This window comes from Schistocerca serialis, chromosome 2 (genome assembly GCF_023864345.2).
Source record: "Schistocerca serialis cubense isolate TAMUIC-IGC-003099 chromosome 2, iqSchSeri2.2, whole genome shotgun sequence".
Lineage (NCBI taxonomy): Eukaryota > Metazoa > Arthropoda > Insecta > Orthoptera > Acrididae > Schistocerca > Schistocerca serialis.
The window spans coordinates 487,817,424-487,841,911 of NC_064639.1; positions in this window are offsets into that span (position 1 = coordinate 487,817,424).

Sequence of the window (24,488 nt, forward strand, 5' to 3'; positions counted from 1 at the left end):
TTAAAATATTAAAAACACAATAAGCGTACAAAAGTTTCTCAAATTATTAGAAAGATAGCTAATAAGGTGTTGCGAAATGGATGGGGGGATGAATGAATGGGTCTGAACTTAGGGCGCACGACATCTGAGTCATTAGGGTCCATATTGTTTTCCAGTCATTTGTGTATCGTTTAATAATGGGACACGATATGATAAACATAGGTACAGATCCATATGCAGATGCTGAGAAGTAAAGAACACCTGCAAGAGAAACGCAAAGAAAATTCTAAAGTGTAAAAGATATTTACAAGCGCCATAATCATCTTTGAGGAGTAAATGTATTTTAATCAGACACTCTGAAACTCCACAGAATATTCCACTTGTACGAGTACATAATTGAGTAGAAGTCCAGATAACAAGCAGAACTTTAAAACTTTGCATATTCAACTCACGGTTTCGTAAAACTGATTTCGGGTCACTAGCCAAACAAAATTCTGTTCTTTTTGCCGGAAGACAGAAAAGATTCAAATAGTGGTGCACTGCAACCGGCACACCATAAGTATCACAAACCGGTACTTATTCTCCATGAAGGAGGTGACCATGTTTCATAGGGCAGTGACTGGAGAGATGACTGCCGTGGCCTTGCAGTAAACTTCGGCTGGCGTTGCTTATTGCGTTTTATCTCTTTTCTTTATCTCACTGAGCCACAAGTTTTCATCTAAGATGTTTGGTAATAGCTTATAATAGAATGGTACATTATCTCGTCACGTGTCCCTCATAAACGTTCCTGGCTGCATTGTTAGCTTGCTCACTGCCATGGGTACTCACTTACCTCTTAATGCTGTAGAAGGTTGTAGTTCCTTTGCATATTCTGGACCATTTACTTCAATGCGTACATTTTCTGAATACCATGAAGGGCAGTGGTCTCTGAGCATACGAGGATATTCAGTCTCACAATCTTCTCATTAGAACCATTGATTTGAAGAGGTTGTAAAACATTTCATTGAACACTGTAAATTGATTTGGTAGAAGTCGAATTCCTCTGTTTGCTTCGAGCCGTCAGTGTAAACAGCCCTAAAATCGCCATGGCCATTCAGGAATAAAGTTCTATCTAAAGGCATAATCAGAAGTATCACGTTCCACGTATTCCGTCAAATCTAAATACAGCCTCGGCCTTACCAATAGCCACGGGGGACATTTATTCCATCCCTGGATAAAGACATTCATGTCCGCCTCTCCTAAATATGCGGCGTGCTCTTTTACCAGCATCACAAAAGGTCTCGTTTCCGCTCTATGATATAGTAAGATGCATTTTGGTTCTGCTCGAGCAGCCAAATTCAACACTGGCAATTGGAGAAAAGACTTTACCTTACAAGCGCGAAGCACCAGAAGTAATTTTCGTCGGACGGAGAGCGATGGCTCGCCAGCTTCATCACATAGACTGTGCGTGAGACCTGTTCTGTAGGCGCCTGTAGCTACCCTAATACCCCCAGGGTGGTGGCTATCTAACATTCTTAGACAGGAACATGTTACTGATGCGTATATCAGACAACGGTAGATCTTTCAGGATCCATACAGTGGAAATATCTTTGGAGAGAGCATTTCGTTCTGACCATGTTGTGAACATTAAGCTAGAATTGTCACGTGATCTCAGGACGACGCTGTTCGTTTCAGGCCAACTCATATTTGCTGTCACGTCAGGTCACGTCAAAACATCATACAATGCATTTCAAATGGCGGCATTCAAACATGTCGTCAACGGACTGTGACTTTACGTTGCGTCACGGAACTTCAAAGTTCTCGGGAAGAAAGTTCTGACGGTATCATCGTCCGCCTACATCGTACGTTTACGTACATTCTCTGCGCTCACTCATCTTAAGGTACTGGATTTTGTGCTTTTGGTTCTTCCTAATCTTTATTGTATTATTATGCTTCGTTTTCGTGGAAAATTGCAAATGTTCCACAACAACTTGGATATTTTTTCCATTAATGTTTAAGGTTTTGGAGCCTCTTGTTTTAAACTCTAATAGTTGTGTTAATCAGCTCAGTTCCTCGTTAATTATAAGGTCGATCATTTTTACTGATACCTTAAAGCTGAGAATGGTGCTCCCAAGCCTCAGGTCAGTTATCGGAAAGCGAAAAGTGATTTAGTTTTTACAATAACAGAACTGAACTGACGCCCACAGTGTATACAAATAAGAATATAAGTTGACGAAACATTTTCCATTACATACATTTTAAGTGAAAAAGTCAGCTTTATGAAGGATAACAGTCGTTTAGACGTTATCAGTTATGTCAGAAAAAACATAATACATACAGTAAACAGGTTCACTTTATTTCTTTATAGTTTTTGTTTCATGCGTTTATATGATATATTTTCCCCAGCAAATAAATGTCGATCTTTTGAAATGTTGTTTCAATTCTCAGCACTTTGCCAAACAAAACTGATCAAGAGTATACATTATGAAGTTTGCTTTGGTTGTTAATAAACTTTGTCGTTGTTAGTTCCTTAATTCCGATAGTATGCTCTGAGTTTTTGTATCATGGACAGCAGGTCATAACCTCAGTTTCACCGTTCTGCGCTAGGATAAGCGCACTAACGTGAGTTGACGTGACGGGTAGTGTAAATACACGCTGATGTAACGGTGCCATGACGTGATGCCTGTTCATTTTGCTCTACAAAGCTAGCAGCTCACTTTATTCCAAGTATCAGGTGCAAATTGTTATGGTCTATTCAAAACGCTTATAGCGAATGCACAGCACCTACGAAAGGAATCTGTCTGTATTAGCGATATAGTGACGTTCAAAGTTAACAGGACGTATCATGGACAAACCTAAGTTGTCCGGAGATCACGTGACGACGGTGTCAAAATCAATTCTGCACAACTGAATGCCCATTCCAAAGATTTTTCTGCTGTATTCCAGGATCAAACAATCTATAAAATAATTCATAACGAGGAAGACATGTATGTTACCACGTCCTACCCCTGAAGGACTGCAAAATGTTTAAGGTTTTCGACGCTCTTGTTTTAAGATCTAATAGTTGTGTTAATCACAGATTGTTATTAATTATAAGGTCGATGATTTTTACTGATGCCTTAAAGCTGAGAATGGTGCTCCCAAGTCGCAATTCCGTTACACTAAAAAAATTACGCGTTTGTGCGAGGCTGTTTTTGGGCGATGCTCAGCACCGTCGATATTTGGACGCCCATCTTACAGCCCCGATTCTGTTGTTTCGCGTAGTGTAAACGTCATTGTTCGTTGCGCGCCGGATATTGCATAAGGAGTAAAGCATTCACCTCATTGAAAATTATTTCAGGAATTCAAAGAAAAGGCCTATAGCTATCGGTCAACAAGGAAAGACGCGTTATCCTTCAGCCAGTCTTATGTACATAGGTGATGCTGAACATACGTTTAAGTAATGCGGAACCATATCCAATGTGTTCAAAGCTTCCTGACAGAGTATTAATGTGTGCAGCGTTCTCCTATACAAGGAGCATGCGTTCAAAGAAAATACGGACTTCACGTTGTATAAGCTAACATTTATCAACAAGTAGCGCTAATCTCATTAATCATGTTCATGATCATAATATGTTGCTAAGTTCTCTGCACTTCGGACCTATCTTGCCACTGCTGTAATATACTTGCAAAGACATAACCATGTAATCTGCCATCGACTGCTTGTATAAACAACGATTCCACTGAAGGCAGAATTTATTCAGCAAAATGCTCTCACATTGTTATGACTTAAAACAGCGAGTAAATGAGCATGCAGGACGTCATCAACAAAAGAATAATAAATTATTAATAGTTTTGGGGATGAAAAAAAAATTACAAAGAAAGTAGAATAGTGGTTGAAACTTACTGGCAGATTAAAACTGTGTGCTCTACCAGGACTTGAAACCAGGACCTTTGCCTTTCGTGGACAAGGGCTCTCTTGGTAGATCACTTGCCCACAAAAGACATAGGTCTTCGTTTTGAGTCCTGGTACGGCACATAGCTTTAATCTGACAGAAAGTTTCATAGCAGCACACACTCTGTTGCAGAGCAGCAATTCATTCTGGAGAATAATGGTTGATTATTATTCAAGAAAAACAACATGATAGCTGAGGAAAGAAACTACAAAAGTCCTACATGGGACCATGTGGAATACAACGATAGCAAATCATAAAAATCGACTTCTGCCACCGAATCTATCAGAATGACCAAATGTAGTGGGAAGAGGTAGAAAGCACCGTATTAAACTCGTCTGAGCTTTCCAAATGGTTTATTGTTTCCAACCACAGTGCCCTCATACACCTTGGTCTACATCACAAGGCCCCGCAATGCTGAGGAAGCACCCCAGCGGCCAATGCAATGCGTGCTGTGTCAAGCCAGCCTTGGCCAGCTGCGGAGTTCCGATGGCATCAGGGTGCGCTGTCTGCCGACTCAGCTGTCCTTCTCCTCGTTGCCTCTGCGCCACTCCTAGGAGCCGCCGAGCAGCCTGCTGAAAACTGCAAGATGGTCGGCGCCGTGTTCCCATGACGGTGTGGCTTAGGATGTGGCGCCAATAAGCGCCCACGATCTGCAGCCGAATCTGTGACCCCCGCCCCGGATGTCATCAGTGCGTGTTGGAGCCCGGAAGACTGCCCATGGTAGTGAGCTGTGGAGTGGCCCGCTGCTGGCTGGCTGCCTAAGGACCCCGTGTCACCCTCAGAGAGTCGAACCAGCAACCCGCCATGAACTGGAATGCTGGCGCCCCCTGTTGATGCGTGTAGCTGGTGGTGTGACACGCCCCGCCATCCAGGAGAGCTGCCATGTTGAATGAATCTCGTTAGAAACCCGTATCTATTTATACATAGCTGTGCACCTCTGTTTTGCCATACGCGTCGCTTCGTGTCACGTACTCATAACACGCTAGGTTGTCCAGTGGGCCCCTTCTGCCTGCTACTTGCGACATGAAAAACCGCTATGTATACTCTTTCAGCAATTTGACGGCCCTATGACCTCTGTTCTACTTCGCAACTGTTGGTATGCCTAACTCACTGCAATCTAGCCCACACTTGGCTGTAACTTGTACTCAGAATATTGCACAAAACTAACTTTCCCTATCCTAAATGGTGGTGCCGCTACAGAACAAAAGGATCCCAATATAATTTTTAATCCCCCTAGTAAGTGGATTAGTAATGTGAATTATGACCGACATTCACGAATGAGTTACTCATAGACCGATATTAATCCTTGAGCATGGAACAAAGTCTTTCGCTTGCAGCAATGAATTACTCTTGGTCCCAAGGAAAGCGCATCGATAACGCTGAAAAGTAGAATATTAAATGAAAGCTCACTAGCAGGCAACATTTTCATGACAAATTCTTGCTATCGAAATGAAATGTTAGGCAAAGTCATCGAATTTCAATCAGCTATACCACAAAGGTGCAGGCAGCATCATTGCGATTCGTCTGTTCCCAGCGATCTCGGAAAGATAAGTATGTTTGCCTCGCCATCCACAAGATCACGCTGGCTCGAAGATCAAATGTCCTGACACAGGATCAGTCAGTCAGTCACCGCCTCAAGAATATAGCCCATACGTTTTCACCATGCAGCCAAAGACTGTGACATTCCTAGCAGATGAAATACGTGCATAGAGTATCTTTGCACCTTGCTATCACTTAAAAAATGGCCAGTCACATCCTGCCAGTAACAACCTGCCAAAAGCCTCAGTAACCACTTTTTGCAGTTCGAGTCATTGCGAGAGGTGCAGAAAGAGAGTCAATGAGATTCTGGAAAGTAGCGACAGGAACATGGAGCCACGACTGCTCCAGTGCTGTGGACAACTGTGCTGGGTTCCTCGGTTGAGGATCCCTGGCGCAAACAGCCCGATCGAGATGGTCGCACAGATTCTCGATTGGGTTTTAATCCGAGGAGTTTAATGACCAGGGGAGTACGGGAAATTCATCCTGCTCTCTTCGAATCACGCACGTACACTGCAAGCTGTGTGGGACGTAGCACTATGCTGCTGGGAGATTCCATCGTGCCAAGGATAAACGAACAGCATGTAAGGGTGGTCATGGTCCTCAAGGGTAGATTCATACTTGTCTGGCTCCGCTGTGCAATGCAGAAAGAGGAGATCACACAGGGAATGGCAAGACAATATTCCCCAGACCGTAAACCATGAGTGTGTTTGCCTTCAGACGTTTCCCGCCGTACATGCCAACGGCCGTCTGCTCTATGGAGCATAAAACATGGTTCATCTGAAAAATCCACCTTCCGGCACTCAGTGGATGTCCATCTCCGTTACTGGAGTGCAAATTCCAGCCTTCAGTACCGATGAATAGCAGCCAGCATGGATGCGTGAACCTGCTGCAGCAGCCCATACGCAGCAACGTTGGCTTAACGGTCGTTGAGGAGACACTGTTGGAAGCCCATTGGTTCATATGGGTGGTCAGTTGCTCAACAGTTGCACGTCTGTTCGCCCGCACACATCTCAACAGCCGTCATTTAACCCTGTCATCTATGGACCATGGCGCACCAAAGGTGCCTCGGCACCAGTTTTGGATAGCACCATTTCGCCAGGCACGGTATACTTTAACCACGGCGGCACGCGAACAATTTACAGTCTTTGCCGTTTCGGAAATACTTCCATCCTTGGCGCGAAATCCAATGATCATTTCCTTTTGGACTTCATATAAACCACTCCTTTTCCGCATTAAGACAACGACTGCACCGTTTTCTGCATCCCCCCATCGCCCTTTATTTATAACCTATTACAATATTAGTGCTGCCACCAGTCATCTGTAGGTGGTTATTGCACGTTGACGTCGACATAGCCTGTGGTCACATTAATGTGACTGGACCTGCTAAGTCGCGTAAAGATGTTTTCCAGTGTTCACACTGTTCCAAATGTTCCTATGAAGTTAAGATCGGATAATTTAAGGGGCCAAAGCGATGTGCGACAGCGTGCCTGAGTGTTCGAAATAGAAGGATCACATGCGTGCGAACTTGCGAACATGGCTGTTGTCATATTGGAAGACGGGAGTGGCTCAGGTTTAAAATAACGGTTGATCATACACTTGACAGATTGTACTAAGCAGAACCCTACGTAGTATAAAGTCACTAAAGAAACTTCGAATGAAACAGAGGTGCGAAACGAAGTACAGTGCCGTAGATACGAAGGTACTGAACGAAACCCATTTTTCTGTCAAGAGAGCAATTCGTGTAGCCTTCAACGACTACGGTAGCAGAATATTATTCAAGGATCTATCACGAAACTCAGAGAAATTCTGGCCTCATGTATAGGCTGTTAGTGGCATCAAAGTTACTGTCCAGACACTCATAGCCGAGACAGGAGCTGAAACTGATGGTAGCAAAGGAAAAGAAGAAACACTGAACGCGGTTTTCAAACAGTCCTTCATAGATGAAAATCTAGGGGTACTAACACAATTTAATTCTTGCAACACTGGAAAGATAAGAGTTGTTGAGAAACTATTGAAATCACTGAAATTGAACAAAGTTCCAGAGCCCGATGGAATCCCTATCAGATTTTAGATAGAATTTCCAGAGCTTCATTTTAACTCCTATCCAGCGTATAGCCCTCAAACAAAAAAAATCACGTCCAGTACTTGTAAGATAGCACAGGTCACACTCATCTACAAGATGGGCAGAAGAAGAGATCCACAAAACTACCGTCCAACACCATGGATGTCCATTTTTGTAGAATCTCAGAATATATTCTGAGTTCAAACGTAATGAGGTATCTGAAACAGAATTACATTCTCTATACCAACGAGCAAGTGTTAGGAAAACACCAGTCATGTGAAACCCAACTCACACTTTCCTCACATGTACCGCTATGTACCGAAGCAGATAAGTAAATGTAGTATTTCTCGAGAGCCGGAAAGGATTTGACTCTGTACCACACCTATGCTAATTCTCAAAAGCACGAACGTATGAGGTTTTAAGCAAAATTTGTGACTTGGGTGAGGATGTCTTGCTAGGGAGGAAGCAGCACAAGTTATTTTGGATGGAGAGTCATCGACAGATGTAGACGTTAACATTGGGCGTGTCCCCAGGGAAGTGTGTTGGGACTCCTGCTGTTCATTTTGTATATTAATGACGTTAAGGACAATATTAATAGTGATCTCATACTTTTTACAGATGATGCTGTTATCTATAATGAATTACTGTCTGAAAGAAACCGCACAAATATTTTGTAGGGCCTTGACACCATTTTAACGTGGTGCAAAGATTGTCAACTTGCTTTAAGTATTCAAATTGTAAAACTGTGTACTTCACGAAGCGAAAAACACGTAGTATCATATGACTACAGTATCAACGAGTCACAAGTGGAACAGGTCTACTTACACAAATACCTGCTTGAAACAGTCTGTAGGGTTATGAAATGGAACAATCACATAGCCTCAGTCTTTGGTAAAGGAGGTCGTAGAGAGGTTTATTCTTATAGTACTAGGAAAATGCTATTAGTCTACAAAAGAGACTGCTTACAAATCGATCGCGTGACGCGTTGTAAGATATTGCTGAAGTGTGTAGGATCCGTACGAAAGAGGACTAACAAGAGGTTTTGAACGCGTACAGAGAAGAGCCGCAGTAATCGTCACAGGTTTGATTGATCCTTGGAACAGTGTCTCAGGGATGCTGAAGAAACTGAACAGGATGATACTTGAAGAAAGACGCAAACTATCCCGAAAAAGCCAAGTTACCAAGTTTCCATAATCAGCTTGAAACGATGAATCAGGGTATATAGTGTAACCTCCTCTGTGTCGCTCACGTGAAGACAAAATTAAATTAATTTCAGTGCACACAAAGGCACTGAAAGAGTCATTCTTCCCGTGCTCCATATGTGAATGGAACGAGAAGCAGCCCTAATAATTATTCCAGTTGGAAGTGGCTTCTGCCGCACACTTCACAGAAGTTTGCAGAGTATGGATGTAGATGTACAGCATGGGCGATAAGTTCCCGTGCCCCTGAAATCCCTGTTCGCCGGTACTGTAGCTCAACGTGTTCGGTCAGAGGGTCAGTTGCTCTCTGTAATAAAAAAAACTGAGTGAATGGATCAATAACGAACTTCAACGGGCGTCAGGGGACGCCCGCCACGAGCAACTGCAACGAACTATTACGAAAAAAATAAGATTACAAAAAAAAAATGGTTAGTATGACAGAATGTCAATCCTAAGGGCCCGGGTTCGATTCCCGGCTGGATCGGAGATTTTCTCCGCTCAGGGACTGGGTGTTGTGTTGACCTAATCATCATCATTTCATCCCCATCGACGCCAAGTCGCCGAAGTGGCGTCAAATCGAAAGTCTTGCACCCGGCGAACGGTCTACCCTACGGGAGGCCCTGGCCACACGGCATTTACATTTATTTATCAAACGTTATTATACAGTTTCTGAGCTATGTTATTTCTTTATCAATTGCTGTAATTCATGTTTACATGTTTTCGTGGTCGCAGTCGCCTTAGAGTCTTAAGTTGTAGCCATGACAGATGTTTGAGCAGCTCTTAATGCAAGTGTGTGAGTGCACGAAAGACAACACATAGGGCCGATAATGAGATAGATAATTGGAGCGTTCCAGACAAAATTTAATAAGGCTCCACCACGAAAGGCAACACTTCTGGAAAGGGAAAGGCGTGCTTTTGCGTTTGGCAGTGTTAAAAACAGGCAGCGGAATGAAAGGAAGAAGCCACGAGATGGAATATGTGCCGTATTATCTGCTTCGATTGAACAATACCCTGTGAAGTCAACACGTATACGTGCTTTGGAACTCGGTATGCCGAGGATAAGAATGCTAGAAATCACATGAAAAAAGATCTAATGTCAACGATGACATCACAACATCTGCTTGGTCCATATTTTTTTGAAGGGACAGTGGTGGTGCAAATTATTTGCACATGTTAAAAACATGGTTAACATCTCAGCTTGAGGAAAGGGGCCTCACAGAATGTAAATGTCTGCAGCAAGACGGAGCGCCTTCCCATTAGGCTCTTGAAGTGCGCGAGTTCCTAAATGAAGACGGTGGATCGTGGCACATCATCAAAAAGAGCTCCCTTGAAATGGCCACCAAGACGTCCTGACCTCACCACACCTGACAGCTCGTTACGGGGATTCACTGAGGTGCATGTACCTGCACGTCATTATGCTACAAATGAAGAACTGTGCAATACTGTTGAGGATGCATATCGAGGTGTACCACCGGTCATGCTCAAAAATATGTCAAGAAGAACATGCAGGCTATAGAAATATTTTTACGGCATGATGGGGAACACACTGGTATACAGGGTGTAATAAAAATGTACGGCACAAATTGCAGGCCACATCTCTCATACGTAGACGAAGAAATTATGTTACATGAACATGGATTTGCAAACGCTTTGTTTCCGTGTTACAACTCATTTTCTCCAACGAGTTTCAACGAGGTCATATTGTAAATTTTCACGATCGGTATGTATGGTCAGGCCGGCCGCTGTGGCCGAGCGGTTCTAGGCGCTTCAGTCCGGAACCGCGCGACTGCTACGGTCGCAGGTTCGAATCCTGCCTCGGGCATGGATGTCTGTGGTGCCCTTAGGTTGGTTAAGTTTAAATAGTTCTAGGGGACTGATGACCTCAGATGGTAAGTCCCATAGTGCTCAGAGGCATTTGAACCATTTTGTATGGGCAGACGTCAATCCTCACAGATCTGTTGAAGAAAGTCATCATCAAAGATTTTCTGTCAATGTTTGGGTAGGTATTGCTGGTGACTGTTTGGTAGGGCCTCACTTTCTTTCACCCAGGCTAAAAGGACCAAGTTATCATAATTTCGTAGAGAATGTTCTACCTTATCTGTCAGCAGATGTACCTTTAACTGTGCGACAGAACATGTACTTCTCGTACGATGTAGCTCCTCCTCATTTTAGTTTTAATGTCCGTCGGCTTCTAAATAACAGATATGGACCAATTGCCTGGCCTCCATGCTATCCGGACCTAAACCCACTAGACCTTTATTTGTGGGGGCTTTTGAAATCGCTGGTGTATAGACCCCAGTACTAGACATTCCGTACCCGTGTTATGGAACACTGTGAAACCATGCGCAATACTCCAGGGAAACATCAGCGCTTCCGACATTCACTATGGCGGGTTGATGCACATGTCAGTGCCCACGGAGGGCATATTTAACAACTCCTATAAGAAAGAGCTGCATGAAGTATGCTGGTGCGTTCTGTTCGTGTGTATTTCCCGTGATTAATGACTCGGAAGAAATTTCTTCTTCTACGTGTGAGCAATGTGTCCTGCAAATTGTGCCGTACATTTTTGTTACACGCTGTATTGGACACTTAATACGTAAGTAAGCATGTGTACTGAAACAAATAAAATCAATCAGAATTCGATACTAGTGAGTAAATGGACTACTAGTCCACCCTGTACATGTAATACACACACAGCATACTCACAGTGTAGATATATTAATAATAAAGCACAACCTAGTTCATATTCATGGTAATCTGAAAGAGTGCTTGCAACTGATACTGCGAAAAATTGACCCAAAACGTCACAGAACCACGTCCGACCTCAACTACACACTCCACACACTACGGATTAAACTTATGACTGGACCGTCTGGCACTGGACGCCTTGTATCAATGGATAATAAGCAAAACAGTGACTCACTGGGCTGCAGTATACATGCTCGGAGTTAATTGCTGTCCAGTTTCTGTATTGTTTGGCCCGCTAAAGAGGTGCAGCTTCATGTATCGCTGTGTGGAATGGCCATTTTCGAGGTAACTGACTCCAGATGTCAATTTCATGCAGTTCCCGTCGCAATGTTCGCTCGAAAACGTGTTGAGATTCACTGAGAGCAAAAATATCTGTTGGGTTTGATACCGATTGTCACTGACAATCTGTAACACAAGTCCCCAGTCCCCATCGGCTAGGATCTTTTTACCTTTTCTATTCTGACACCGGGTTAGATGTCTCCGAGCAGGTCACCATTCCTAGTGTACGCGTTCGACAGTCCGCGTTGATAAACAAATCGGGCCTTTTAATCGACGGTGTCGTCATAGGGGCGTCCGAGTACGATAGCTCATTTCTGTCATTCTGTCAACTCCCCACGTCGACTCATCTTGCTTCGCTGATTACTTACAATCGATTTCCTCATACACGTGTGACTTACATTAGCGTTGGAGGGTCAGCTGACTGCCTGAAACCAGGCCTACACCGTTTACAGCTCTCCTAAGCGACCAGTGTACTCTTTTAAGGAGGTGACGTGTTCGTGGAAGCAAAAACAGACATAAAAAAATGTCCAATTGAGAGTAGGGCTCCCGCATTGAGGTTTCCGTCCTTGGAATCTACAGTCACAATTATATAATTTCTAACACTTTCCCGGCGATTTGTTATCATCTCGTGGAATCGGGTGTACCGCCGGTGGTCCGCGTCTTCCCAACACGATATTTCGACGTCGTAGCTCGGCGTCTTCATCAGGTGTTCACTGAGACTGGTTGACGAGCTGACCTTGTCCCATATTTATGCCTGGGCGGTGTGTGGCCCCTATACCGTCCACGCCCACTGTGGCCATTTCTGGCGGTGGTATCAGTCTCCAGGCGCTCCATCTGCGGACCGCACCCGTTGCAGCTCTCTTCTGAGGTAGCGGACATCCCAAGGCGTTCCGTATTAGGTCCGTGCCCGATAGGCGCGATCCCAGCACTATCATGGCTCTGTTGAAGTTCCTTGTGCTGTCCGCGACCTCGGCGAGTTTCTCTCGCGGCCGAGCCATTCTCCTGGCCTTCTGAAATCGGCATGCGCCTGTGAGGTGCGCTTCCTGAGGTATCCGGCTGTTGTTGGAGCTGCATATTATGATGACCATCCTCCACGGAACTTCCTGCCGCCTGGTATCGCGTATGCCGTTCTGTTCCGTTAGTTACGCCCTTGGACGTCTGTAGTTCATTCCTGGATGAGGGAACTTTCTTCCATTGTTGCTGCAGTTGTTCTAAAGCAGGATTCCACGCAGTACTAAACTGATATCTTGCTTCCCGGTTGATCAAGTTCTCCGCCATCTTGATTTCAATCGATTCATTAATGACACTAGCCCAGAATCGGGAGCGGGGGGGAGGGGGGGGGTCTGAGCCAGGATCCTGGTTTTGTCATAATTCATGGTGTGCTCAATGTCCAGGCACTGTTCTGCTACTGCAGATTTAGTTACCTGCCGTAGCCTCGTATGTCTCTGGTGTTCTTTAAATCTTATTTCAACTGTCTGGTAGTTTGACCGATGTAAGACATCCCACATTCACATGGTATATCGTGGACACCAGGTTTCCTTAACCCCAAATCATCCTTGACAGTTCCAATGAGCGTCCATATCTTGTTAGGTGGGCAGAACACACTCTTGATATTGTGTTTCTACAAGATTCTGCTGATCTTGGCAGATATAGGCCCAGCATACGGTAGAAAGGCTACTTTCCTGGTCTCTTCTTCCTGCTCCTCTCCTGTTGCCTCAGGTCGTCTGGTGGGATGGAGCGCTTTGCGGATGTCCCTTGTGGAGTATCGGTTGTCTGTGAACACTCTTTGTAGATGTTCTAATTCCGCTCTCAGGCTGTCTGGGTCAAAGAGTGTTTTGGATCGGTGTACGAGTGTTCTCAGCACTCCATACTTCTGTGCTGGGTGATGGCAGCTGTCAGCCTGTAGATATAAGTCAGTGTGTGTTGGTTTCCTGTACACACTGTGGCCTAAGGTGCCGTCTCCCTTCCTCTTTACCAGGACATCTCTAGTTCCACGGTGAACTTGATGTTGGGGTGTCTTGTGTTCAGATGGTCCAGAAATACATCCAGTCTTCTCTTGCCATGTGGCCAGATGGCGAACGTGTCATCAACGTATCTGAAGAAACACGTCGGCTGGTAGGCAGCAGTTGTAAGTGCCTCATCCTCGAATTTCTCCATAAACAGATTCGCCACTACTGGAGATAAGGGGCTACCCATGGCCACTCCTTCAATCTGCTCATAGAATTGGACTCCACAAAGAAATTACGTCGATGTCAAAACATGCTTGAAAAGATCCAGCAAGAATCCGTCAAATTTCCCACTAATTACATCGAGTGTGCGCTGAAGTGGTACCCTGGTGAATAGAGACACCACATCAAAACTGACCATGATGTCTGTGTCCGGGATCAGCAGGTTGTTGAGTCGTTCCACAAAGTCCGAGGAGTTGCGGATGTGGTGGACACACTTTCTCACATATGGTGGCAACCTCTTCTTAAGGTATGAGGCCGTAGGGTAGGTGCGCCGATATTACTGAAGATCGGGCGAAGTGGTACACCCTGTTTATGGATCTTGGGTAATCCATACAGTCTAGGTGGTACGGGTGCCTTAGATTTTAGTTGTTTGACAACCTTCACAGGCCATCCTGTTTCCTTAAGAAGAGACCGGGTTTTCCAGTCCACTCTATCGGTGGGGTCATTCTCTAATGGATTATAAGCAGGTCCTCCAAAAGTTGACAGATGTTCTGGTCATAGTCAGTCTTCAGCAGTATGACAGTAGAGTTCCCCTTGTCTGCTGGTAACACCACCAAGTCTTTATCTTCCCGCAAGCTCTTGAGCGCCATCCTCTCGCCTCGTGAGATGTTTGTTTTGGGCGGCCTGGCTCTGGTTAGCGCCCTGCATGTCTCTCTCCGAATCTCTTCTGCAACACTTGACGGTAGAGTGTTGACCACTTGCTCCACAGAGCTGATGATGCTGGAAACCGGTAGCTCTCTAGGAGTGACAGCAAAGTTCAGGCCCCAACTGAGTACTTTCAAGGTGACATCATCAAATGTGCGGCCGCTCAGATTTACCACTGTGCGGGTGTCATGTGTTCGTTGCACTCTGTCATTCTGACGCTCAAATTTCGCCATGCATGCAGCATTGTTCGTCTATTACGCTTTTGACGGATGATCACGAATGCAATGTATGTTCAAATGACAAACGATATTTTTATGTGATGTAATCACAGCTAGACAAGGTTCAGATTTTTTTACTTTACTTGTACTGTAAAGCCTTGCTTCTCGCTAAATGTTATGATTCTAGGTCAACGGGGAGCACCCTGTAGGTCTTGATGAGTGAGTTTGTATCAAAATATCGACATAATTGGCCGTAATTTTGACTGCATTGACTTAGAAGTTTAAATACAGGGTGATTCAAAAAGAATACCACAACTTTAGGAATTAAAAACTCTGCAACGAGAAAAGGCAGAGCTAAGCACTATCTGTCGGCGAATTAAGGGAGCTATAAAGTTTCATTTAGTTCTACATTTGTTCGCCATTTCAGCCAATAAAGTTTTTGGTCCCTTTTTCTTCGAAGGTGCTACTGTAACTGGACTACAGTATCTGGAGATGTTAGAGAATTGGCTGTTCCCTCAGCTCGAACAAGTAGCACAACAATTCATATTTCAGCAGGATGGAGCGCCACCACATTGGCACTTATCTGTCCGTAACTACCTGAACGTCAACTACCCGAGGCGATGGATCGGCCGCCAGGCAGCCCGTGACAGCGCACTTCATCACTGGCCTCCAAGAAGCCCTGATCTTACCCCCTGCGATTTTTTCTTATGGGGGTATGTTAAGGATATGGTGTTTCGGCCACCTCTCCCAGCCACCATTGATGATTTGAAACGAGAAATAACAGCAGCTATCCAAAGTCTTACGCCTGATATGCTACAGAGAGTGTGGAACGAGTTGGAGTATCGGGTTGATATTGCTCGTGTGTCTGGAGGGGGCCATATTGAACATATCTGAACTTGTTTTTGAGCGAAAAAAAACCTTTTTAAATACTCTTTGTAATGATGTATAACAGAAGGTTATATTATGTTTCTTTCATTAAATACACATTTTTAAAGTTGTGGTATTCTTTTTGAATCACCCTGTATTTTACACCGTCAAGGGACCGTAGACCTCAGTATGTGGCATAAATTTCAACTTGATAGGTCCATACGTACCTGGGAAAAAGGAACAGACAGACGGATAAACAGTCAACAAAGTGATGCTATAAGCGTTTCGTTTTTATCGACTGAGGTACGCCGAAAATCACTTCAGTAAGAATATCTGCATACACCTTCTCTTCACCTTGATGCACTGTTTTTTGGAAGTGTGTGGGAAGAGTACGAGTTGAGTTTTGCGTGACCTATGTTTTCTGCATCAACGATGCTTCAAGGAGACCATTGTGTCCGACATCTGTAGCAGATCTCCCTTTTTGGACGTAGTAACTGCACTGTCAAACCCATCAGTCTCGCGTGTAAAGGAGGGACGCCGTGTATAGGCGACGGACGCGGACGCAAGCGCTGTCACTTGTTCTTTCCGCCGGTGTCTCCAGGGACGAAACACAAGGGGCGACAGTAAACGTGAGCCGCACCGCATTAACACTGCACACGCTGCATATTTTAAGCGGCCAGCCGCGCAGCAGGCGTCGTTACTACAGCCCCGGACAGTGAGGGCGGAATTTACGGCGCGAATATCCACGGCCACTTTATGCCATAGGGCGCCGGCTGCGGTAAAGGGGACGTGTCGTGTGTAGCCGGCACCTCCGTTGGAATCCTCCCCACGTGGAGGCCATTCCGGGCTCTCGTGAGGCCTACCTTGGCGTGTTCCCAACCATCGCGCCACCGCCGCTTGCTAACCGTCCCTGAATCTCCTTCTGCCGTCGCCCGCACAGTGCTCGCGCCTGACTGGTCCGCAAACCGCGCAATGTCTCTCCCCGTCGCACCGCTTCTAACCACGTAAGTAACCCAGAATGGGACTGGGAGACAATCTTAATTCAGACAGCATACGAGGGTTGGAAATCCAACATCGCCAACTGTTTGTTTACGACTAGCTGCAACCGCAGTGAAAGAGTTATTTATAAAGAAGTATGAATGCCGAAACTCATTATCCATGCGTATGCAACGTCACAAAAGTTATCTCTTGGAGGTATTGAGGCGCGAGAAACTTGCGGCCCAGCAATCCGCGTGACATCGAAAAAAAAAAACACCATATTTTGAAACGATGAGAGAAGCTGACAGAGCAGATGTCACACACAAATCACTCGTTTACTTATGGAAAAAACTACTCTCTGCGCTAAACTTAATGTATTCATGTCACAGTTGAATTTTATGGATGGCTTCTTAGTCACGTCACCCGTCCCACAGAAACGGTAATCACGTTGACCAACCCACGGTAACCGTGATTTCTTTCGCAGTAAAAGGTAGGGTATAGGTTATCTCCATCCCAGAGTTCATCCAAATCCGTCCAGCCGCTTCAGCGTGAAGGAGTAAGAAACGTGCTAACTCGATGAAGAAATAAAATAAGCAATTTCTAGTTCACTACAGTGCCAATTTTATAATATTTGTACGTGCAACACCCCATCAGCCCTCACGTGTGTGCTTGTTACCAGCGAATAGGCTCGCATATCATAATCAAATCCAGCCTTACTAGAAGTCTACAACGTTCTATATGTAAAGGCACCAGTCTCTCCGTCGTACAACATTTGAATGATCCGGGCGTTATGAGATACGCCTGACGCTCAGGGGGTAAAATGTAACTGGCTTGAATGGAAGTATGGATTAAACAGTTTGAGGACTGTATAAGCGTTGTATTAATTACGTTGAGCCGTCTTATGTAGACAATAAAAGTTCAAAAGCCAAAGAGTAAATAGCTTTCCCTAACAGTAATTATTGTTCCACATTTCGTGTTATATTCTTCATGTCAATAAAAATCTTGTATCACACACTTTTAAAAGTAAGCTGTGTTAATTCACGGTAGGCCTATAAGTTAAGTCCGTCCAAGTTTCTTATGAATCCGTACAGTCGTTTCAGATCGAAGGAGTAACAAACATAATACAAATTTGCGCATTTGTAAAATATATGGGACTAATACAAAATACACTGCCTGACAAAAAGAAGTGAGGCATCCAAAACACCAAGTCATATGTCGATTTAACTTCATACAAGTATACATCATAGGCAGATATGTAAATGATTTTTGTTGTGGTCTTCAGCCAAATATTGGTTTGAAGCAGCTCTCCATGCTACTTTATCCTGTATCCTGTGCAAGCCTCTACGAGTAGCTAATGCAACCTCCATCCCTCTGAATCTTGGTCTCCCTCTACGACTTTTGCCCCCCCCCCGCTTCTCTTCAATACTACATTGGTGATCCCTTGATGCCTCAGAATGTGTGCTACCAAGCGATCCCTTCTTTTAGTCAAGTTGAGCCACAAATTTCTCTTCTCCCCAATTGCATTTAGTACCTCCTAATTAGTTACGTGATCTACCCATCTGATCTAAAGCATTCTTCTGTACACCACGTTTCAAAAGCTTCTGTTCGCTGTTAATCGTCATGTTTCATTTCCATAGATAGTTACACTCCATACAAATACTTTCAGAAAGGAGTTTTGACATTTAAATCTACACTCGATATTAAAAAATTTCTCTTCTTCAGAAACGCTTTCCTTGCCGTTGCCAGTCTACATTTTATATCCTCTCTACTTCGACCATCATCAGTTATTTGGTTCTCAAACAGCAAAACTCATTTACTACTTTAAGTGTGTCATTTCCTAATCTAATTCCCTCAGCATCACCTGATTTAATTCGACTACTTTCCATTACTCTCATTTTTCTTTTGTTGATGTTCATCTCATATCCTCCTTTCAAGACAACATCCATTCCGTCAACTCGTCTTCCAAATCCTTTGCTCCGACAGATTCACAATGTCCTCGGCAAACCTCAAAGTTTTTATTTTTTCTCCCTGGACTTTAATTCCTACTCCAGATTTTTCTTTTGTTTCCTTTACTGCTTGCTCAATATACAGATTTCATAATATCGGGTGCTACAACCCTGTCTCACTCCCTTCTCAGTCACTGCTATCCTTTCGTGCCCCTCGACTTTTATAACTCCCATCTGGTTTCTGTACTAATCGAAAATATCCTTTCGCTCCCCGTATTTAACCCTGCCACCCGTAGAATTTCAAAGAGAGCAAAACGTAAATGATTAAGGTTTCAAATGTCTGTGATAAATACAACGGTCACCAGACTCCATTAGTGTAGTTCGTGTTTACTGTTGTTGCCATGCCTGGTAGAGCATATAAGGGGAGTGTACAGCATCAAGTGTTGAATGTTCACTCCGAAGGACAGGGAGGTACTGCTTAATCGTGTGGGACAGCTCTATCGATTTTAAAGGGGCCTCATTGTGGGTCTCCATATATCTGGCGGGCCGAATCGTACAGTATCATAATTTGTTGGACATTCAAATGTGACAGCTGGACTGCATGTAAAATACAGAATAGGCATACTCGTCATCAAGGTTCCTTTCGACCGCATCTAACCACCAGAAAGGAGGATCGCCATATTGTCAACCAAGGACATCTTAAGCCCTTCGCATCTGCTCCTGCCATCGGAGAATAAGTAACGGACTCCCTGCAACATGATTTGTTATCCCGCACCATTGGTTGGAGACTAGCAACGGCCAGACTAAGGAATTGCTGTCCCATGCGTAGGCTGTGACGTTAATGTCGCAACACAGCGGCTCCGTTTGTAGTGCTGCCGTGAACCAAGAAGCGTGGGCTGCAGATGAATGGCGTCGAATTTTGTTCAGTGACGAATCACGAATATGCACTACACTCGACGACCATCGACGGTGAATATAGTGGCGACCTAGGAAGAGGTACCATTTTTCTAATATTTAGGAGAGGCACAGCAGTGTTACCTCTGACGTCATGGTGCGATGGGCCATCGGGTATAACTTCACGTCGCGGCTGGTGCCGATTGCTGAGCCCTGATGGCGCAACGGTACATAACGGGCATCCTACCTCTTAAACTGTTACCTCTCACACGACACTTTTGTTGTGCCAGTTTTCAACAGGACAATGCGCGTACGGCATGTGTTTCTGTGAACTGTCTGCGTGATGTTGACGTACTTCGTGGCCAACAACGTCACCAGATCTGCCCCAGAGAATACACGTGTAACAACTGCCCGAATGTCGGTTCTGTCCCAGTGCCATATCCGGGCATCAAGGACTGTTTAGAACAGTTGAGGGTCAGCTTGTCTCAGGAGAAGATACAACGGCTTTACGACACCCTTCATAACCGAATCAGTGCATGCATCCAGGGCACAAGAGGTGCTACGTCGTACTCATAAGTGAGTTCTTATTGTAAAGTCTCTGTTAATTTGACTTAACTTTGTAATCACTGCGGTAACATCAGATATCCGCTCAACCTGTGAATTCTCATCCCGTTTCCTCCTCCGTTTCTACGTACTTCACTAATTTCGTCAGGCAGAGTAAATAAATACATGCTTCAGAGTTTTACTGTCCTTGAAAGTAGTCAACAGCTTTGGGTATAACCCGTTGCCAGCGATGTGGAAGTCGTAGGATCTCTTTAGCCCAGCACCAGTCGTGTTGATTGTGCGAATGGAACGGTCTATTGCCCTTCGAATCTCCGTAATAGTTCTGAAGCGAATGCAACGAAGTGCTTCCTTCATCTTACGATTCAAGTTGAAGCAAGTTGAAGCCAAAACTACATAAGTGGGAGTATTGTGGACGGTACTGCGCTACCCAGACCCCACGTATGAAACAAATGGTTCACTCTATGAGCCCGTATGTTGTCATGGAAAATGAAGGATAGGTTCCGCCGAAAGTGTTGCCATTTGTCTCTCAGGTGTATGTAACGGACGTATAGTATAAACCACAAATGCTTTCTGGCAGATTAAAACTGAGTACCGGACCGAGACTCGAACTCGGGACCTTTTCCTTTCGCGGGCAAGTGCTCTGCCATCTGAGCTACCCAAGCACGACTCACGCTCCGTCCTCACAGCTTTACTTCCGCCAGTATCTCGTCTCCGATTTTTCTAACTTCACAGAAGCTTTCCCGCAAACTTGCAGAACTAGCACTCCTGGAAGAAAGGATATTGCGGAGACATGACTTTGCCACAGCCTGGGGGATGTTCCCAGAATGATATTTTCACTCTGTAGCGGAGTGTGCGCTCATGTGAAACTCCCTGGCAGATTAAAACTGTGTGCCGCGCCGAGACTCGAAGTCGGGACCTTAGCTCAGTTGGTAGAGCACTGAGAGGGTGCACCGGGATCTACCACCCCTGTGCTGCTGGCAGCGTGCGGCTAGAATCTTCCGGAGTGGGACGATAGAAACGTCTCGTTGCGACAGAGTCGGCCGATGTAGAGTGGCTGCAGACTTTGCTTTGGTGATCCGTTGAATTGGTCGGCGCACATGGTCGGTCAACCGGAGGTTCCAGTCCGTTGCTGGATCAAGTGAGCATGAAGAATTTTATCAAGTTGCCCGCTGGAACTGCTGCATACCGCCATTCTCCTAAATGTGAACTCTGAGCGACGTTAAACAGCCACATAAAAAAATTATGTTGGTCGAGATGGCCGTTTGCAACTGTTAGCCTATGTGGATTCGTGTGGCCGTTACAGCTTGCAAAAGAGCATTTACTGCTCACACGAATGAGTGACTTGGTTGTAGTGACGTACGTTACTAGTGCGCAGCGTGATTATTGTATTGAGTCCACGTGATTTTGTATGCGCGTTCTTGTCTTGACAAGAATCAAGTTTATTACATTATTTTGAGTACTGTGTATCCTGCTATTCATCTGATTATTGTTGAAAGAAGTATCGTTCACATTTTGTAAGGGCTGTATGTGGGTAATGTTAACGTGTGAGCTATCAATTGAAAGTAGTAATGGGCTTGTCTATTGCGTAACGACTACCTGTGGTCATTTTAATATCATTATTCTGTAATGCAGGACGAGTGAGTAAATTTCAGTCTTTCTTGTTCATTTCTGTTGAGATCTGTGCGATTTCAGTCTGCCATATTAATTAATGGGATTTGTTCCTTATGTAAAGATTATCTGTGGGCGCATTAAAACTGCTCATTCTAAATGCAGGAAGATGAACCCAGCACATAATCTGAAAGTTGTTTTCCTTGATTCCAAGTACGTTTATCATGCTGCTTCATTAGCTGCTGTATTCACATTAGTTGTTTCTTAAAGGTAAAATGGGAACGAAAGTTTAAATTCAAATTCTCCCTGCTCATTGATCTCAAGTTGCTTTTATAGAAAAGGTTGTGTGATAAAATTGTTTTATCGATTCTCTTGTAAGGCTAACTGGGGGTTCACCTCTTGAGTTTTGTGTTTAAATATTTGTGTAACAAAAGCATGAAACATTGTTCATTGGAATGTCATTACGTAAGACTGCAAACGCAAGCATCACCCACTCCATTGCTACGTCACACATTCTCAGGCACGGGGCTATAACAGCCCGCCCTTAGTCGAAGTGGCTTATGTCAGTGAATAGCCCCATTTTCGACCCGCATCGTCGCTAGAATGCTTCCTCGTTCGTCTCTACTCCACTTATATACATTCCTTACGGCTTCACTTGCCCCCAAAGGCACATTCAGTCTGACGATGGGCGAAGGTCATGACGTTTTCGTTCGTCAGTGTGTGACAAGTGTGGTGTACTTTACACTAGTTAACAAAATCAGCGACCTGAAAAAGCACATCCATACTCCGTATGCAATATTCGTAATGGTTCAGTTATCATCGAGCACCTTTGTCGGTCCGTGATGAGATTCCGCTGCTTCCGGTGGATCTTGGAGTCCATCGCGTGCGCAAGAGGTACATTTCTTAGCTTTCACCTCCTACGCAGCCAGCTAAACATTGACGAGTACTTTCTCTGATAATATTGCAAAAATGACACTTTCCTGCTTGTATCTGGGTCCGTGAATACTGTTTCCAAGTGTCTCTGCTTATCCGTAGGTTTCATTAATTATTCCGCAATCGGAAAAGCGGTGGCGATGTCTGAAATGGAAACAAGAAAGAATGGAATAACATTGCGGGAAAGGTATGGGAAAGTGGTCATTTATTGAGGAAACGTACTGGTAAGCGATCGAAGCAGGACGAATGTAAATGTATGGACTTGAGTTTTTATAGTTTACTAATAGAATGCCAGAGAAAGGAACACAACAGCTCATATCCATATCTTTTTCTTTTTCCGGCGAACGTTATATAGTTTACGAATAGAATTCCAGAGGAAGGAATACAACAGCTCATATCTATATTTTTTTTTTCTTTTTTCCTGGCCTTTATACCGTATCTTTACTGTGTTGCAATGTTAATTTTCGGATTCAACAATACTAAATGCTTACGAAATGTGTAACTGAGGCAGACCGTACACACCAGAACAGTATTCACCCATCTGGATGTGGGAAACCGCCTAAACACCACATCCAGGCTGGCCAGCATACTGGCCCGCGTCGTTATCTGCCGGGGACCGGCGCACCTCTCCCAATCAAGGAAGCAGCGTGCTAACGCACGTGGCTATCCGAGCGGTTGGAATCCAACAGCCCATAAGCTCATCATTTAGCTGACGAAAAGCAATGTTTTCGTTGATCTTATTAATTACACTCTTTGAGAATCTGTATGAATTTAACTGACGAAAGATTCAGTTAAACTCCGCCATTTAACTTCGCAATTCAGTTAGCTGCAGTTAACCATCATTGCAGTTTGAAGAGTGTCTTTATCGTGGGAAGAGCAAGCTATTTTCGTGTAACAAATCTGTTTAATCAGCAGGCATTTTGAAGAGACCGCGATCGTTCGCCTAGCAAGCTAATGAGCGAACGCATTCTCCGCCACCCCTCCAAGCAAGATGTGTTCTGGCGCGTCACGTCTATCGGTTGACACTGCCTGGCTGACACAACAACGGATGGTTATAATCAGAGCACACCTACTCAAAGAAGTCCAGTGTGGGCTGTAATTATCGTATGACAGCGGAACTTGGTAGATATGCTGATGCGTTAATGGAAAATGGAAAAAAATAGTTCCAATTTTGGCCACTATATGCAAGGCTGGCGCTATAAATGTAAGAAAGACGTATAGAAACGTTAACCATAAGAAATGGATTATGAACGGTACTTGAGCAGAAAAGATAAACACATGAGAAAGGCACAATGCTGATTTCATGACACAGAAGAGCCAAAGAAATTGGTGTAGGCATGCGTATTCAAACATAGAATATGTAAAGAGGCAGAATACGGCGCTGCGGTTGGCAACGCACATGTAGGACAACAAGTGTCTGACGCAGTTGTTAGATCGGTTACTGCTGTTATAATGGCAGGTTACTGAGATTTAAATGAGTTTGAACGTGGTGCTATAGTCGGCGCACGAACGCTGGGACACAACACCTCCGGTATACCGATGAAGTCGAGATTTTCCCGTACGACCAATTCACGAATGTACCGTGAATATCAGGAATCCGGTAAAACATCATCTCCGACATCGCTGCGGCCGGAAAAAGCTCCTGATAGAACGGAACCAACAACGACTGAAGAGAATCATTCAACGTGACAGAAGTGCAATCCTTCCGAAAATTTATGCAGATTTCAATGCAGGGCCATCAACAAGTTTCAGGGTGGTAACGTTTCAACGAAACACCATCGATATGGGCTTTTGGACCCAAAGACACACTCGTGTACCCTTGATAACTGCACGACACAAAGATTTACGTCTCGCCTGGACCTATCAACACCGACACTGGACTGTTGA